This window comes from Mytilus californianus, unplaced genomic scaffold, assembly GCF_021869535.1.
Source record: "Mytilus californianus isolate M0D057914Y unplaced genomic scaffold, xbMytCali1.0.p SCAF_6, whole genome shotgun sequence".
Taxonomy (NCBI): Eukaryota; Metazoa; Mollusca; class Bivalvia; order Mytilida; family Mytilidae; genus Mytilus; species Mytilus californianus.
The window spans coordinates 81694816-81715529 of NW_026262712.1; the positions used below are offsets into that span (position 1 = coordinate 81694816).

The following is a 20714-nucleotide window of genomic DNA, read 5'->3' on the forward strand; positions in this document are numbered from 1 at the left end:
AGGGGGGGAGGGGGGTGGAGGAAACCGGAAAACCAGGAGAGAACCACCGACCTTCATCAAGAAAACTAGCAATTCTCGACAACTAAGATAGGAATCATACGCACCTGCCACAAGCGGGATTTGAACTCATTGACAGGCTAGTGATTAATGTAGATGAACTACTTAGACCACTCAGTCACCGTAGCCCAGACACCATAGATATGGACCAAAGCCTTACTCAAATAGATTTAAAATTTACATATTTTCAAATAGATTTTTTCGCAAACTTGACTAAGATCTTAATATAAATTCCGAGATCTCAAAAAGAGGCCATTTTGGCAGTTTTTGCAACCAAATGCAAGAAATTTGAAGGAAATTTGAAGCCCTAATGCAAATATGTTTAACTTAGACAAAAAAAATATATCGATAAGTGGGCCAAAATAGTGGCCTTTTATCATACAATCTTCCTTAATCACAAAAAAAAAACTTTTCTAGACCCCGGCCATTATGTGAAATACATAAGTCCATTTAAAGTTAGATCGGTATGCTGTGACATCTCATTGTTCAATTTGATGAGAAAAAACTGCATCTAGCACACTTCAGACCAATATCTGTGAAACGCAATTACTAATAACATCACAGGATAACCAAACGAACACGAGAGCACAACCTAAACTGAAGTTAACAAAGCTTGATAGTTACTAGAATAGCTGACTTTTGGACGAATGCTAGAGTTGTGGAGTATAATGGTTTTAAATCGAAACTTTAAAACTAAATTATATGATTTATATGGAAACCGTTTTACTATTTATTCTAACTTCAAGATATCTCAAAAACGTTATAAGATATCTCATATAGTATATAAGATATCTTATATAGTTTATAAGATTAAGATATCTTATATAGTTTATAAGATATCGTATATAATTTATAAGATATCTTATATAGTTTATAAGATATCGTATACACTATATAAGATATCTTATAAATATATGAGATATCTTATAAAGTTCTTATATGCTTTATAAGATATCTCATATACTTTAGAAGATTCTCTACTTCAAGATATCTCAAAAACGTTATAAGATATCTCATATAGTATATAAGATATCTTATATAGTTTATAAGATATCTTTTATAGTTTATAAGATATCTTATATAGTTTATAAGATTAAGATATCTTATATAGTTTATATGATATCGTATATAATTTATAAGATATCTTATATAGTTTATAAGATATCGTATACACTATATAAGATATCTTATAAATATATGAGATATCTTATAAAGTTCTTATATACTTTATAAGATATCTCATATACTCATTGACAGGCTAGTGATTAATGTAGATGAACTACTTAGACCAAATAATTCATATACTTTAGAAGATATCTTATAAACTTTAGAAGATATCTTATAAAGTATATGAGATATCTTATAAAGTCTATTAGATATTTTATAAAGTTTATAAGATATCTTATAAAAAACTAGATAATATAAGATATCTTATATATTATATGAGATATCTTGAGGTTCAAATAAATAGTAAAACGGCTTGCCATAGATTTAAATAATGGCAATACTAAAGCTGAGGCTACTTAATAGATTGTGCTTTCCAACAATGAGAGTCCATTAAGTGTGATACTGATCTATAGTGTAATGGTATAATACCGGTATGGTTTTGCATATGCCACTTGTCTGGAAAACCTTTCATCAAACTACATTAAGCTTGACAGCGATTGAAGCCCAATATAACTTTGGAATACTAAAACTTATACGATTGAGCTGTTTTCTAACTGTATGTTTTAAAAACATAAAATGGTTCAACATGTATGAAATAGTTAGCATTCCACGAAAGTATTGCAACCTTAAAAGTAATGTACCGACAATGGTGCGGGTAAAAGTTTGGAAATAGTAATCCACTGTCAGCTGTATTGACACAGACAAGTCTTATATTGTTACTGAACCTATCAGTTTCACTTGATTTAGCTCAAGTAATGTTACGGTAATGGGAGTTTTTGAACAATGTTTCTTGGTTTTGTTTAATACTCTTATAGCTAGAAGAAGTGCCACTAGGGATTACCCAACAAATCTTAAGACACTCTTCATATAAGTCATGATATTAATTCAGCTTTCAAGAATGAACATTTTAGACGAGCTTTTTTTTGCGATGTAGCACTAAATACGTTCGTGTTCCTTGCTTGTAAAATTACCTTTAGCTTGAATGTGAAAATCATAAAATCATTGATACAATTTGCATCAGCAATGTAAAGTTAAGTTTCCTGTAAATAAGCAATTGACCGGACATCACATTAGGTTACACAAGGATAATTCAAGAACGATTTGTATAAATTGTGTAACTATCTTATTTGGATATATACTTCTATGCAAGGAAGAGAGACAAAGGCAGGAAAAGGGTATGTGATGTCTGTACTAGTGTTCAATTGGAAGTGTAATATTACTGAAGATATAAAACTATTTAAAATAAGGGGATATGGTACATTTGTTTTATTTGTGTTTTAACGTTTCGGTCCTGACCTAACTTTTAAGAAATACATTTTTTGTTCTGATTTTTAGCTGACCTTTGATATGCTTTTTGAAGACTTTCAAGTGATCTCGAGATATATTTTCGTGCCACACATTGTCACATAGATATATCAATAATACATCTAATCTTATTTATAAGCAACGGATACGAGTTAATCCTGCATGTACAAGGACACATCAATATTGAATTTGGTTTACAAGTGTATTCGATATCTTAAGGCCTTTACTCTCAGTTCAGAAAGTAATGGATTTAGATAAAAGGTGAAAAGGATGATAAAATCAATAAGTTTGGCGTCTCTTTGGTGTGTAGTTTTGTTGTACCTGTTGAGTTAAATATCGCAGTATATACATATATATTGCAAGCCTACTTTACCCTGCTTTATACTGAATTCATTCTGTGGAATGAAACACTGAAACTCAAAATTTATACTTATCTTGGGATACTCTCTTCATTAGCTGTGTCCGATATACTACAACGTTAATTACACCAATAATTGTAAGAACAGCAAAAGCACCGACCGTTCCATAAATATATGTCAGTTGACTTTTAACTACAAATACAGTAATACAATTGAAAGACGAAATGTAGTAAGTAGTTCTTATACAGTTTTCCGCATACAATAAAAAAAACATGCAAAAATTTGAATCAACGTACTCAACTGATATAGCGTTGTATAGTTATTTATTTAGTATGTTTGTAATAGTTTTGTAAAATTTTGGAACATAAAAAGAACAGATACAAAAAGTAGTAAATTAGATACTTATTTCAAACTAAAAACTTGTTTTTCTAAAGAAATGTATCTATCTTTAAACAATTTTCAATTGAGAAGTGCCATATGTAAAATCAGAATCAGTGCCCATGATCTCAAAATAGAAAGAGACAGGTATAAAACTTTATATATAGAAAGAGATCAAAGGCTTTGTAAGAAATGAACCCTTAATTTGGTTGAAGATGAACAGCATTTTATTACTAGTTGTCCAGCATACAAAGACGATAGGGAGATATTTTTCAAGGAGATAAACAGTATTTGTCCTAATTTTTCATATCTCTCAAATGAGGCAAAATCTGTTTGGTTATTTACTAATGAAAATTTGTCTGTCCTTAAATATTAAGGGAACGAACTATATTATACAATTATGGCCCGTTGAAAAGGTGAATATCCAAAATTGTCAACACGAGAAGGTTATTTCACTGAGGGCGCAGCCCAAAGTGAAATAACTTTTAAGGGTTGACAATTTTGGATATTCATCGCTTCTAAAGGGCCACAATTGTTTTATTATACCGAACTAACAGTGGAAGGGCATTTTGAATCATTGTAAAAGCACTTACCCTTACTTGAGTCAGTAACAAACACAAGTTGACGTTCAAAAATACATGTAATTTGTGTCTTAGAATTCTCGTATGTACAACAAAGGTAGATTCTTTTTGTAAAATATTGATGGCCCTGAAAAGGACCGTTATTAGAGATATCATCGGCACAAGATGCACGTCAAAAGCCTTATTTCCTCTTCTCTTGATCAATGGGCTTCCTGTAACTTGAACGTTGCCATTTTGTTTATTTACGTTTGTGACGTCATTTTCATGAGTACAAATCAACAAACTAAAAAGGTTATTCGCCGGTGAATAATAGGGTTATTCAACGCTGGTGTAATTTTTAAGGGTTATTCGTTCTTCCTTGCAATTGAATGAAAATTAACTGAATTATTCCATGTCACGTGATAACGTTTTACCCAATAGAATTGTTTGAAATATATGTAAGGTATAATAATATTAAATGTCTAGATGTTAGACGAGACGTTAATTAATATATGTAATAACAAGGATAATTGTAAAGATTTTATGGTTCTGGTCCTGCCTGGAATTAGATGTACATGACTTATATAAAATGAAGAAATATATGTAGCTCTATCATGATAACATCTATCTGAACTTTTTATATTTCATTTCAATAAAAAAATGTTTTCTGTTACAAATCACAATGTATTGTTTTGTGTGTATACATGTCATGCTGCCCATCAAGGACCCCTGATTGGAATAATAAATATTCTTATTCTTATGCATTTTATTATATTCATACACCAAATTGAATGTCTAGAATCTCCTGGGTAACCACTTTATGTCTCTACTTTACAGTTGTAATTATATTTTATGCTATGTACGTTTATTTATTTGTATATGTCTCTATACCACTGTACTTTTGGTTTACGAGAATAAAGATACATATATATATATATATATATTTCAATTTAGACTTATTATATATATATATATATATATATATATATATATATATATATATATATATATATATATATATATATATATATATATATATAAGTACCTATAAATAGCAGCACATGACATACAAATCTATGGGAGTGTGGATTAATCAGTACAGAGATTAATTCAATTACACAAATAAAATTATAGATTGCCTAACAATGTAATTTTAACACACTATTTAGTATGTAAATATAAGAATGTTTAAAATATTTACAAAATGATGAAAATAAACGCAATATTTCGCTAGGCTAACTAGCTTTATCAAGCGTGCATCTATCCAGGTGAAATCGGATGTAGATGATAAGAAACTTTTGCAGCTCAATGTATATGTTAAAAAGTTTCTTATCATCTACATCCGATTTCACCTGGATAGATGCACGCTTGATAAAGCTAGTTAGCCTAGCGAAATATTGCGTTTATTTTCATCATTTTGTAAATATTTTAAACATTCTTATATTTACATACTAAATAGTGTGTTAAAATTACATTGTTAGGCAATCTATATAATATAACATCTTCACACGCTTAAAACACATGTCTTATGTCTATCTCTAGATTCGCCTTACGTGACAAGGTAACACTACGACTATTGAAGTTATATTTTAATATAGCGGATGTGGTCGTGTGGTCTAGAGCGCTGGACATGAGGCTAAGCGATTGGTGCTGTAGTGTATCAAAGGTGTGAGTTCGAATCCCGTTGAGGGACAAAAATTTGTCAGCATAAAAGTCTAATTCTAACACTGTTGGGTGTAATTTTCAGACTTATATATATATATATATATATATATATATATATACAGTCGAATTATGCTATGCCATAATCTTGTTTTTGTGGAGAATATTAATATTATAGACAAGACATGCTTTACCAGAGGAGGAAGTAAGTTTGATAGCTATCCATTTCATAAGATAAAACAGCTAAACAATTCTTATTTTTTGAATGATTTGTAATGTTTTTGTTCGCCTTTTAAGAAAAGGAAAGAAAAAATAACAAGGAAAATTAAATTGAAATGATGTAATGAAATTTCAGTTTCGCAGTAATGTAATACCATATTAATTTTTGTATATTGTTTGATATTAGTTAGAAAAGAACCTACAGTATAACAAGGAAATCAAAATATCAAAGATAAAAAAAACCCCATAATAAATGAATGTTGACAATTGCAACCGAAAGGGAAGTATACAAAGTCATAAATGTAGAAGTATACAAACTTTCCATATCATTTCCTCCTTTTGTTTCATTTTCCCAAATGCGGATAGCATCTAAAACTTCTTTTTCTTGAAAGTTAGCTTCTATTATACCAAAATGATTTCGTACTGAACAAGTGTATATACAATCCGAATGATTTGGTGCAGTAGTTAACAACATGGCTGCTTTAAATCCTTCTACAGAGATGACTTTGTTGTAGATAGTCAGATTGACGTATTGTCTGTTTAACGGTGAAGTACTCGGATGCTGAATTGTTTTGCTATTGAATAACCACTTTATTTGAATTGGTTCAGGTTCGGAATAAAAGTAAACATTAAGTCTTATACTTGATTTGTTCAAAACGACTATGTCTGTATACGAGAATACTGGAAGACCTGCAGAAAAATATTATCTATCATAACATACATGTACAAACTGGAAACTTTTATAAAATTAAAAACAGAACAAATTTTTCTTTTACATTTGAATAGGGTCTATAGTTAAAATCATTCGAAACTATGATTTTTTCTACCTCCAAGCATAGATGACGAAGGAAGAATCGGCAGAACATTTCGGAATATGTTTGGATTTTGAATGCCCATCTACTGATTATAGATTAAAGCACCACTGATGAGCCTGAAATAAGATTTGGTAGAACTGTTTGTAATTTTAGGATTATGATGCTCTTCAACTTCGTAATTAATTTGACCATCTAACTGATTCGATTCAAGCACAACTGACGAGTCTTATGTAGACGAAACGTGCGCTTAGCTTACTAAATTATAAGCCGGGTATCTTTAATGATTTAATAACATTCGATCATCATTGAATGATGTAATATTGCATTCTGGTACCATAGTGTTCTTGAATTGGCCTTTCGATCAATATTCTATATATAAATACCGATTTACCGCTATTTAAGATACAAGCAGCTCTCGGCAGTATTTTAAAGCTCTTCTCTTCTTTTGCAATGCGCACTCTGTATATTTACTAAAAGTTCTTAAGGTAACATTTATAATATGTCAATACAAATACCAAATATAAAAATAAGGAGATGTGGTATGATTGCCAATGAGAAAATTATCCACCAAAGTTCAAATGAAGTGGATGTTAGCAATTATAGGCAAACGTACGGCCATCAACAATGATAAAAACCCATACCGTATAATCGGCTATAATAGGCCCCGACATGTATGGGCTATGCGTAAAAATAAATAAATCCGATCATGGAAACTGAAAAAAATGAATAAAATATCTAGAGTCAATGACATTTATGCAACGTTTACGCTAGGAATGAATAGATTTCATATCGCTTATTTGAAATAACTCTTACCAAAGGATGAGGTGGATAAGGATTATGATTTTGCCCCTAAAATTCGTTAAAGTTGTTTTTACACTTTATAAATTTGATGTGTCCGAAGTACTCTTCTGGGTTTGACAATCACCAGGAACACTCAAACCCAAAACTGTGAAAACATAGGATGTCCGTACCGACCTTAAGAGCTGTGAAAACAAAGGATGTCCGTACCGACCTTAAGAGCTGTGAAAACATAGGATGTCCGTACCGACATTATGAGCTAAGCCTGTTTGGATCAGAATAACATAATACATAAAAGTTTAACAAGAATAACAATATGAAAACTGGACAGTACATCAGACTTCTTCAATCACCGAAAAGGTGACATTTATTTTAACCGTGCGGGCTAACACTTCAAATATCATACTCAAGGCGTCAGTCGAATACAAAGCAGCTCACTTACAACTAATCGTCGTGAATATGCATACAGTATGCGCTGCATGTATAAAATTCCTTGATAAAGAAAAATGGAGAAAAAAAAACATAAAATCTTGCATTTGAGAAAAAGAACGATTTCAGTACGAGATAGTTTCATTCATGCTCTTACCATGAACAGTTATTTTTGCAGTTGACTTGTACACTTTCTCTCCAGAGTTCCATTTGCAGCTGTACGTTCCGGTATCTTTGTAATCGCAGAAATTTATTGTCATTGTGGAAACATTGCCATTCATTTTCGAGGAGGGTGATCGAATAAAAATGCTTTTTAGCTTATGAATCCATGAAACTGTCCAACCTGTTTGAATATATATGTCCTTATAAACACATGTCAGTTCCACACTTTCTGACGTATTGCAAACTGCTTCATATGGTACCACAGTGACTACTCGAGCTGATAATATATTATTGCATCACTTTAAAAAATGTAAAAACATACCAAAATGCACAGTAGTATAATTTCTAGAGTAAAATTTCAACTTCAAAACAAAGCGTCAAGGATGAGAACAATCCGAAATTATAGAAATCAAATTAAGCATTCAACGTTTCATGGTCTAAGACTAGCACACTTTTTTCTTTGGTATCGTTTAAATGACATGGACTTATCCATTAGCTTAAAGCCAAACAAAGTTTGGATTGTATACCCAATGTTTTATTAAACAGTCAACTGCGGTAATTTTAAAAACACAGAATATATACATTTTTAATTACAGAGATTCAGAACTTTACACTGTATACTTGAATGAAGGCATTGCAAGTCGTGTTGACATAAGAGATTTTTAAGTAATCGATTTTTATTTGTTCAGCAATATTATAAAAATCTTACAAAGAAGTTCAATGACGATATCTATACTGCCAACTTCATTTCGAATTCTTATTTCATATTTTCCTAGGTGACTTTCTTCCTCTGGAAGAATTGTAGCTGAAACGGAATATAAATTATCTCTTTTAGCCTTAACTGTCCAATATCCCAATTTCCCTCCGACAGACAAAGTCCATGAAATTTCTGGCTTTTGAAAACTATCAATGGTCAATGTTATTTTGGTCGGTTGTCCGAGCTCTGCTTCATACTTGTAGTTTGTGAAATTATCAGCTACTGTGGGCATATCTAGTTAAAACGAGAAAATTAAGTCATATTTATGTTAGGTACACAGACAATTAGCAAAGAGGAAACAATACCAGTAAATACTCATCTACACCCAGTCTCGTAACTGTTTTGATTCTCAAATATTAGCCATTTTTCAATTTATGTTGTACATGATCGAAAATATTTTTAATTGAACTAGACATATATTTTAAGTACCTTTTGTTATATGTTTTATAACGATTATATTCATAAATGTGTTCTTAAACACTCACATTTAACAATTATATATAAACTATCTACACCAGTTCCTGCACTGTTTGCCACTTCACAAGTGTAAAGTCCAGCTTGATCTCTTTGAACTTTTAACAAAGAAAAATGATCATGACTTTCTCTTGCAATGACTTGTTGGTTGAATTTCCAAACCAGATCTTTGGGATGAGTATTTGTTTCATTTAAACACTGGAGCGTCACGTTGTTGTTTTCTGTAACATTTGGTGACGGTTCTGCATACACACGGACTGTCGGAAATACTGCAATAAAAAAGACATTAAATTAGCAATTTTTGATTGAAATAGGATGATGTAACTATTGATGTAACACATTTCTGTTGTCATGCAATGTCCAAGTACTGAACAATTTAAAAAGATTGCTAAGCATTGTTGACATAATATGTAGCTTTAATTAATTTAAGAAGGATCGACATTGTATGTTACTTCATCACAACAAATTCATACATGAACTTTAGCATAACATAAAGCAACGGGACAAAGCTTTTGTTAATGTTTTTTTTATTAATCTCAAAGTCACAGTGAAACCTTTATCTGGTGGCAAAAACTCACGCCTCACACCAGCTTCGATCGGGTTTAACGAATATATGCCAATAACACTACATCAGGATTGTGATATGAAGACGGACACTAATGCGAGGTAAAATCAACAAAAACAGACTAAAAGTCTTCTTTGGATGGTTCTTTGGGTGTTAATTGCACCTTTGAAAATGTGGAAGAAAAGTTTTCTAAATGTTAATTCCTTCTTCAACTGAACAAATCTGTGCAAGATAAACAACGCATATCATTACATAAGAATAAAACGCCAATATTGTTATGAAAACAAACCTTTCACAAAGAACGGCAATGTTGTTTGGAGTTTGAAGAATCCGTTGTCTGCTATACAGGTGAAATTGTCCATATGGTCCTCTTTAGAAGGTATAAATATATACTGAACTACTGTTGTATTCGTAACATTAACAACATCATCTCCATATAGTAAAGATAAAGTAGGTTCTGGTAAACCTCCAATGACGGAACAATTTACTTCCATAGCCATACCTTCAACCCCAGTTATCCTTTTGGAACTATTGTCTCTGTCAATTGTAATGCTGGATGGTTTTTCTGCAAAAATAATTTTGATACTTTTTGTATGTAATGTGGTTTGAATTTTACTCATTATTATATATAAAGCATTGCATGCACTGAGGAAACCTTATATACCACTAAAGAGAAATAGTATGATTGCCATTTTGTTCTTGTATCTCCCAAATGACGTAAACAACTATAGATCTTAAGGTGGTACCCAACACCTTGACTAATATTTATTTGGCTCGTTTAATTTTCATAAATTTTTTACAAAATGTTTACTTTGACCCTTTGACAAAAATTTAAAATTTCAAAAAATTTGAACCAACCACTTTATCAGAAAAATTTCATTGGTTATATAGCAGTTTGACAAACACTAATTTTGATCATTGAGAAGCTTAATATTTCCTTAACAATACAACGTAATTAAAACGTTTAGCTGATTTTCACAGAGTTATCTCCCTGTAGTGTTAGGTACCACCTTAAGGGCATACGATACAGTTACAGGGGAGGTATTGACGTTGCTAACGTAAATTGTTATTTTCACGACGTCAAACTGCGACTTATCGGGAAAAAATGCAGTTTTCGACTGTTTGTTATCATTCAAACTGATTTATCTTGAAAACGAGTTCATGGACCCCTCTTTTTTAAAATGACATTTGGTTTGAAATTGTATGAAGATTATGTGTACCAGTTTTCATGAAAAAGTCAATAATGCAATTTCTTTAAATTTGATAAATATACAGCAAAAAATGACGGGTTTTTTCTACATTCATGAACATTTGATAAATATGAGTTATTTGTAAAAATAAAATGCACAAATATATAGGACATTTGTATAAAACAGAATTTACAAATAATTTAACAAAAAACAGCTTGTGTTTATCTTTTAAAACAAAAAAGTTATGAATTTCTGTCGAAAGGAAAAATACGTCCACAAATCCAAATTTTGAGCAAATATCTGAAATTTCGACCTCATTTACTCAAAAAGTAGCAAATGAAGGTATATTTTTTATTACATATTTGATTAAATCAGGTAAAAAATAGCCTATAAGCAAATTTTCATTTAAATTTCATTATGGGATCAAAACTGTATCGTATGCCCTTAATACGGCCATCTACAAAGGCCAAAACCCATACTGTATAGTCAGTAAGAAATAAAAGACCTCCACATGACAACACGCGAAATAATTATATAAGGAAACCAATGGACTGATTTATGACAAAGCAATAAACGATAAACAAATGTGACGGACAGCAACCAACGTCAACAACTAAATTACAGGTTCTTTACTAGGCAAAAGCAAACAAGGAACGGATTAAACAAGTTTGTAAGCGGCCAACCCTTCCCTAATCAAGCTGGAACAGTGGTGCAACAGACAAACACAAGAACAAACCTTATTAATCAGTTGAAAATGGCTCTACTCACCCTTATAGCTCATTTTAAATGGGCAATATATATATATATAAGTCTAAATTGAAAACAACGTTCAAACCTATGATTGCGTTGGATAAAAACCTCAATTTTTATACGTGTGCATGCAAAACAAATTTCTTGTTAGAGGGGTCTAAATATAGCACAAACAACATTTTCCAATAGACCAAAACAGTGAAAAAGTATATTTTAACAAAACGCATTTGACTAACAGGTCGAACAACAAATGTTCTTAAACCCTGCTGACTGCCATTGGCGATTGCCAAATAAACAGATCACAAGGTGTAATAAATGGATCTTAACTATAAATTTAATACCAAACAGAAAACAATAAACTTGCGGCAAAGATGGTTTACCGCAAACAAAGATGCAAAGATTTTGTACACCATATCCGGATTTCGACAAATAATGTCTCTTCAGTCATGTTAGGAATCAAAACGGTTATTGGAAGGCCACATAATTTACCTCAATTTAGGATAGACTCTTGAATTTTGAGGAGTCAAAATAGGACGAACGGATCATATAAACCCGAAGGCAAATATAATACAAGCCCAAACGAAAAAATATAAACAAGTCTAAATTGAAAACAACGTTCAAACCTATAATTGCGTTGGATAAAAACCGAAATTTTTAAACGTGTGCATGCAAAACAAATTTCTTAATAGAGGGGTCTAAATACAGCACAAACAACATTTTCCAAAAGACCAAAAAAGTGAAAAAGTATATTTTAATAAAACGCATTTGACTAACAGGTCGAACAACGGATGTTTATAAACCCTGCTGACTGCCATTGGCGATTGCCAAATAAATTGATCACCAGATGTAACCAAATGGATCTTAATTATTAATTCAATACCAAACAGAAAACAATAAACTAGCGGTTTTGTGTTTGGTAATAATTCAATAATAAGATCTGTTTTGTTACATCTTGTGATCCGTTTATTTGGCAATCGCCAATGGCAGTCAGCAGGGTTTAAGATTAACAAAATGCATCTTAACTATTAATTCAATACCAAACAGAAAACAATAAACTCTCGGAAAAGATGGTATACCGCAAACAAAAGGTGCAAAAATTAGTACACAAAATCCGGATTTCGACAATTAATGTCTCTTCAGTGATGTTAGGAATCGAAACGGTATTTGGAAGGCCATATAATTTACCTCAATTTAGGATAGAGTCGAAATAGGATTAACGGATCATATAAATCCGAAGGCTAATATAATACAAGCCCAAACGAAAAAATATAAACAAGTCTAAATTGAAAACAACATTCAAACCTATGATTGCGTTGGATAAAAACCGCATTTTTTATACGTGTGCATGCAAAACGAATTTCTTGGTAGAGGGGTCTAAATAAAGCACAAACAACATTATATATCATTTATTTAGTTTCTGAATTTTGTTGAGTAATGATTTGTTATCATAGAAATACTTTACCAGCTAACTTAGTAATGAATGGATGCTCCGTCGTCTTCCCATCCCTAATGGTATCACATTTGAAAAGACCTTGATCGCTTTCAAAAAACATTTTAAAATGTAAATTGTATTGTCTTGTCGCCTCGTCTTTGATAATGGTTATACGATCATCCTTTTGAAACTTGTCATTTGTTTTCATATTTATTCCATACAGCATCAAATATGGTGGTCCACGCCATATTATTGCTCCTGTGTCCGACGAAAACGGACAAATGAAAAGGACTGATGAGTTGACCTTGACGTAGATAATATCAATTGGATCTCCTAAATGTAAATCAAATAAAACTATATTTTGGTTATACTTTTTAAAATATTGAACATTCAAATAAGATTTCCATGAAGCTGACAATTCACAACATCCAATATAGCCTACAAAATGCCAAGTGTATTTAATTTGGTATTGTGTGTAAAACAAGAAAGTATAACTTTTTTCCAAATTTTGACGAAGACATGAAACTTCTTCAGAGAAGTTTTTATTTGAAAATGTTTTTCTTATGATTATTACTTTAAAAAAATATATTCTAATAGTTCAATTGATTTGATTTTACATTCACTTGTTTATCTCCAATTGTTTTTATTGAGAATAACATGTTTAATGCATACTGTAACTCTGCATTTAAATAAATGTGATAGTTGCTTCGAAAAGTGTGCTAGAAGGTTAGTGTTAGTAGGTAATAAAAATAAAATGGTTTTGAATTCACCTTCAGATCGTAATATGGATCCGCTGATCAGTAATATTAGAATGGTTCCACGATGACGCATCATGACAAACTTATCCTTTAAACTAAGAGAAAACAAAAGCAATAAACACATTTTACAGAATACAATTTGACGAAGTTAAACTTTTGAAAATAAAAAATTGAACCACACGTACATTTTTTGCACTAATTACAAATAGTTTCTTCAATATAGTGGGACAACCACTTGATTTATTTAATGTGATTTGTATACTTGTTGTTTAATTTCACTTTTACCAGGAATTTTATTTTTACATCCATATGCAACCAACTTCGTTTCATTCATGACCATTGGTAATTTTGTATAGTTTGTGAAGAATTTTCGACTGACTAAAATTATTATTAGTGGATCCACAACACATCCGATAATCGGCTATTTTGAGTTTTGTGCGAGTTAGGTAATTTGATGTAACCAGTATCAGGAAAGTTTATTGCAAAAACTCAAAACACTAAGTGAAGTTAAATGATAATACATTATCACTTACTCTATATTCAAGGTATAATATTAACTTCCTCTTTCCAAGAATAAAGTGCAAATGTGATAAAAATTCAAAACTAACAGGAAATATTAATTCATAATATTTTGACCTTCATTATTCGATTGTTTCCCCCTATACCATAAACGGAAATTTCAATTGGCATAAAATATATTTAGTGTTAAAAGCCGGATGATAGCATTTAAACAATAGTTTTTTAAACATATATCCCGTTTTAAACCTATCTAGATAGCAACTATGGAGCCGTTCACTACATCTTTAAGAACAGATGACAAGTGCAGGCTCCCAGGGCCATAAAAGTAATTTTAACGCTGACCTGGTAAAAAATGCAATATTACCTTCTTTAGTAAGTAGTACTTGACCAGCTGATTCTGATCCAATCAGTTATGTTCACCATTTTGTAGATTGTATCTAGCTGATCATATTTTTCAGCTTCTCTATACATAGAATTGAGAATGGAAAAGTGGAATGCGCCAAGGAGACAACAACTCGACCAAAGAGTAGAAATCCCAAGGTCACCAATGAGTCTTCAACACAGTGAGAAAATTCCGCACCACGAGAGCGGGATTTAGCTGATCCATAAACAATAATGTATATTTGTTCAGCGAAATGAACACCACACTGAACTCTGAAACATTTATAAATGAATCAAAATTTAAAAAATACACAAGACTAACATAGGCTAAATGTTCCGGAATTAGGACAGACGCTAAAATGTTGCGGGGTTAAAATCTTTTGTGAGGTCTCAACCCTCTACTTTACATCTGGCCAATATGGAATAAACAAACACACAGCAAACGCACAGTTAAACTCAGTTTAGAAGAAGGTCGAGGCCGATGTTAGAATAGGTAGCAGAAAAAAAGTAAGCACAATGACAATGATCAACATGAATTAACAAAGGACTACTAGCAGTTACTCCCATGCTAGCTCCAGACCTCAATTAAACTGATAGAAATACTATATGAAAATCAAGCACAATCCCTCCCGTTAGGGGTTTAGTATCATGAAATCATAAATTAAACGAGAAAAACATAAACCGTATCATGCAAACAACGGATTTTAGAATAAATGTGTTTATTTTCGATGCAAAACCCAATGAATGAATCAGTAAACGCCATTTTTCATGATTGGACAACAGTATCGCTCTACATCCCTTCTGAATAAATATGTTTAAATATATCTATTTTAAGTGTCAAGACTTTACCAACAACAAAAGAAAAACCTAAAAAACAACAAACCGGGAAAACCCGCCATGTCAGGGTATATCTCCTCTATAAGGACTAGATTGACAATTTTAGTTATTTTGCTGATCATTTTTGTTGTTTACAGTTTCTCAGTATGGACTGTTATGTTCGTCAAAAACGCAAAAAGTAGTGTAGTTTTCACGATTATAGTCAAAAACGCAAAGTGGGTATAAATAGCCATTTAGGACAATAACTCCAATAAAGAGTCGATTGACGATTTCAGTCGTGTTTAATTATTCATAGATCAAGTTTTGCTGGTCGTTTTTTTCTTTTTCAAATGTCTCTCTATCTATATATAAAAGGATTTAAGATAAAAGCCAAAACTGCTAGATTTGCTAGAAATTGGTATTTCAGATTGGATAATCTGATTTTTTTTTAGAAATTTGAGAGTAAAAAGATTTTGTGTAAGCATGTTTTACCAGCGGTGGCCTTGTTGTTCATCCGATCTTCACAACACGAGGACGCCAAATGATGGCATTAAATAAGCTCACATGGCCCTTAAGGCTCAGGTGAGCTAGTAATAGACGACCTCATATTTACCATGTAGTAAAGGCACATTTTGTCCACAGTAAAAAACACTTCCAATAGTTGTAGTGACCTTCAATAGCAAAGTCTTGGAAAGACAGGTTTTTTGTTGTTGTAATGGGAATAGTAATGTAAAACTATAAACAACACACTAGTACTTTTATCCATTCAAACAATAGCAATGCAATGAATACAATTATTTTATTAATGCCCGCTGCTTCATTGTATAAATAACAAATGTAAAAATAGAAAAATCTAAACACATAAAGGAAATAGCTAAAACTACATAAAATATTTCGTTGTTTTAAAATTATATGCAAATTCAAAACATCTTAAACTATTCTTTTACCATCAGGATGTTTGTTCATGGATATCAATGTCAAGAAGAGTATCGCTTGCATACGAACTATCATTATCGGAAGTCAAATTTCCCTGCATGCGTCGATTTTCTTTCTTGCTATTAATATCAGACGATATACACGCCATTTTGAATTCATCGAGCACCAAAAGTAAATTCTTATTGGTTTCCTGATTGGTTTAAATGGGTTATATAATTGGGAATGTCTTACAGAAAAGAAAGCACATACACGGAATGTAAAATTATGGGTGTTCGAGACGTGATCGATGAATCATTTGTACAGGATACCGTCCGTATCTTTCTGGAAAGGTTAAACTTGTGCAGGTGTATTTTCGTTTACTTTCATACAGAGTATACCTGAAAAGAAAAATGCATTAATTTTATATGATATTATTAGTGTGTTAGTGACATAATATGATATATACGGGTCAGTAAATTCCATATTGGGTTCGAGCGAAGCTCGTAAGATAATACATACTACTTCATAAATGTGGCATACAACATTTCAAAATTGGTGCTCGAAACACCAAATCCAGTATACGATTTGTTGATTTCTTAGTCTGAGATCGATAATCATACTCAAGTGTTTGTTATTTTTTGCCGCTTATTTCAGGTCTTGATCGAAAGTTTTAAATTCTAAAACATTTTGGCCTCAAGAACGATTGAAGACCGATTATTTATCAAAATGCGTATGAGGAGCTTTAAAAGCAGAAATGCTTAATATAAGATGCAAGAAACTTCTATGAATGAACATTATAAATCCAATTGTTTAAACAATACATCAGGAGTGTTGTCTGTTTTTACTGTATCTATGTAACACTTTTTCGTTAACATCTGGATAAAACCGGACAATTCCTGTAATTTTGTAGACGACATTTTTTTCTGCTTTTCTTTTTGCTAGCTTTCAACTCGTACAGATAATCGATATGTTCGTACTGTGTTCCTTTTTTGTAATGCGTAGCACAATATCAACACTTTCTAAAATTTTCCATTTGATGCCTGTTCTTAAACTATATCTATATCCTCGAGTTTATATCAAGCTAATGAAGAAAAAAAGACTAACTTACCCTTCCTTCTACAAATATAAAGACATATCACAGACATGGTGACCGTGCCAATACATACTGGTATCAAAATTGATAAGAACATCAATTCATTAGGTTGTCTCGTTTCTGATAAAAAGGAATAAAACTATAAGTTTTTCAGTAAAGTAATTGTATGTACATTTAGAAAATAAAACTGCTTTATTACTTATCAAACATAGAATCAAATATTATAGTGGAGGTCTCAAAACAAAAATCATGCATTTGCCATGTTTCAAATTGTATACCTATTACCCCGGGACCTATTACCGCATTTTTACAAACAAACAATATTTGCAATGTTTAAATTTGTAATTTGTCACCGCATCATTATTTTTGCCCGTATCTACTACCACTTGTCGTGTATTCCATATAATTGGTTAGGGGCCTCGGTGGCCAAGTGGTCTAAGTAGTAAGTTCATCTACTGTATCACTAGCCCACTAGCCTGTCAGCACTAAGGTGGTGAGGTTGTCACGGAATAGAAGTTCCTTCATAATTTAAGTTCCAAAAGGAAAAAGTATTCTGGAATATTATTTCCACTGGAATAAATATTACAGTATATATTCCTAACGGAATAAATGATATAGAATATTTGTTCCAATAGGAACAGATATTATGACATTGTTTATAACAAAGCTTCTGGTGGAACATCTGTTAGGCGGAACAAATATACGTTGACAAGTTCAAACCACACACCCTGCCAGGTGCGTTCGACTTTAATCTTAATTGACTAGGATTGTCAGTTTTCCTACCAAAGGTCGGTGATTTTATCCGGGCACTCCGGCTTCCTCGTCCAATAAAATCTGGCCACCACGAAATAGCCAATAGAGCTAACAGTGGCGTTTAACAAAAAAAAAAAACTCAATCATATAACTGGTTATAATTCTTTCATTTCTTACTTTTTGCCATCTCTTACTACGAAGATTATTATTCTCATATATGTATGAATCAAAGCACACTTTAGGTTTTAGACAACACGTAAGCATGGAAACCCAACTACGCAGTATAATTATAACTAAAATTAGGTGATCTAATTGTCACAGATACCCCACCCCCAGCAATACTCTTGAACGGCGAATGTTCAGTAGTGTCAAAATAGCCGATTCTGCGAAGCGGAACATTTACTATCATCGAGACGTATTTTGAAAAAAAAATATACTACTGGCAAAAGTCTAATCAGTAAATATCAAATCAACCAAATAACATTTAGAATTAAAAAAAACCTTTTAATTGCTACTTAAGTTATTATCAGAAAATCAAAACAAATCCATATTTTAAAGACGATATAAGGGGCATAACTCTTAAACGCATTTACCAAAAAACATTAGTAAATGACATTGTACTAAAATCAAAAAAATATTTTGTCAAGTCGTACTCTAATATTCATCCACGAAAAAAAATAAAATAAAAATCATAATTGAAGACATTACTTAAATCGGTAGTAAAAGACACTTTACAACCGACCGGCATCATTTTCTAAAAACCCGACGTATCCGATCATGTACCTTTATATATTTGAAGTGCATATCAGGAAGTGTATATTAATTTATCTTTTTTATTTTGTTTTTAGTTTACCAGTGTTCTGTTTTAGAATATTTGACTTACTAGCCAGATGTGGCGGTTGCAAGTAATTTCTTCTTCTTTAATTTTAAAAATAACATGATATGTTGTTAAAAGGGCTTCTTGAGAACGTTTATAAGCATAGATTGTCTTATTTTCAACAAACCCACACATTTTATTATTCTTTTTGTATCTTTTGTTTCAAGATAGGTGCATACTTTGTTGGCGTGATGTTTATAGCCTATTCCTGGTTTGACGTTTGCAGTTATTTAAATATAAGAAGGCGATCAACAGAAATTTGCTGATTTGACAGTCACCGGAACAGTCATTTTAATAACAAGTGTAGATTCAGAGATATTTTTTTCGGAATTTAAAATGTACACTATTTTATAAATAATACAACTTTATAGGAAAATTAGATAAAGATAGAACATTAATGGTTAGACAGCTTCAGATAATTGAAAACATACCTTTTACGTCAATTTGTATAGTACGAGTATAATTAAATCCAGCCGTACCAACAAAACAGGTGACCAGAAGAACTTTATCACAATATTCTTTAAGAGCTTTATAAGAAAATCGAAACGTCACTTTGTAGAATACAGACTCTCTCTCATAAACGGACTCGTAATTTTCGTCTCTTGAATTCTAGAAATGAAACAAAATAGTATATTTTTCACATATGCCATCACTCAGATATTTTTTATGTTTTACAGTTGCTAGTGGATAATATCTACTGTCTCGGTGTATTGAATTTGCGTGCATTACCATTACATTTGCAAGCAAAAATCATTACGTTTGCGCGCGGCTTTTGGTTTCTTTTGCGCGCATTTATTTTAAAGGTAAACTCAGGTAATATCCCCTGCTCCCAAACGAGGAGGTGGAAGTAGAATTTCGAGCAAGATAAGTCCGTTTTATTATGCACAAGCACTAAATCCTAGAAATGTTTACAGAAAAAAATGATAAAATGTTAAAACATAGCAAATATAAATAGTAAAAGTACTGATTTTGCATGTCGGTAAGTGCCGGAAATCCGAAGCCAATTCCTTAAAGAAATGAAATTGTGTTAACTTTTCCATCCTTTATTTTGAGTTGCTTAATTAACAAATATTTTCAAAAAATAATAATGTATAGTCATATTTATTATGAAAATTAATAAATGATTGTCATAGTTATATGGATTATCTTTATTTTTTCTTATATTACCTGTAAAATACATGCGCGCAAATGTAATCAAAAGCTGCGCGCAAACGTAAACACATTTAATCCCCAAATGCGCGCAAATATAATGCGCCCCTACTGTCTATACCAGTCAAACATTTTCTTTTATATGTTATGTCCATATAACCTTTACTGTTTTTTGTTGTTTTGAATATTAATAGTTGATAATTCAAAACCATTTTGGCAACGATTTCATTATTTTTAATGTCATATTTTCTGATCGGTATGATGATATGATAAAAGCGCCATTCTTGTATTCTGCAAAATTTTATTAATTTACTTCTTGACTCGTACGATTTGAAGCATCACTAGTAACCAATTTCTTCGTGTTAGTGTTATAA

The 20714-nt window shown here is 31.6% G+C and overlaps 2 long non-coding RNA genes across 2 annotated transcripts; both read right to left on the reverse strand.

Annotated features, from left to right (window-relative positions):
* Positions 1-1520: 1520 nt before the first annotated feature.
* On the reverse strand, positions 1521-8212 carry LOC127705661 (uncharacterized). The gene is made up of 3 exons (XR_007983926.1): positions 7907-8212; positions 6026-6397; positions 1521-3080 (listed from the first exon to the last, which is right to left on the reverse strand). It is a non-coding gene; the product is annotated as an uncharacterized LOC127705661 (long non-coding RNA).
* Positions 8213-16504: 8292 nt separating this feature from the next.
* Positions 16505-19791, reverse strand: LOC127706171 (uncharacterized). The gene is made up of 3 exons (XR_007984279.1): positions 19623-19791; positions 17577-17681; positions 16505-16866 (listed from the first exon to the last, which is right to left on the reverse strand). It is a non-coding gene; the product is annotated as an uncharacterized LOC127706171 (long non-coding RNA).
* Between the last annotated feature and the right edge of the window lie 923 nt (positions 19792-20714).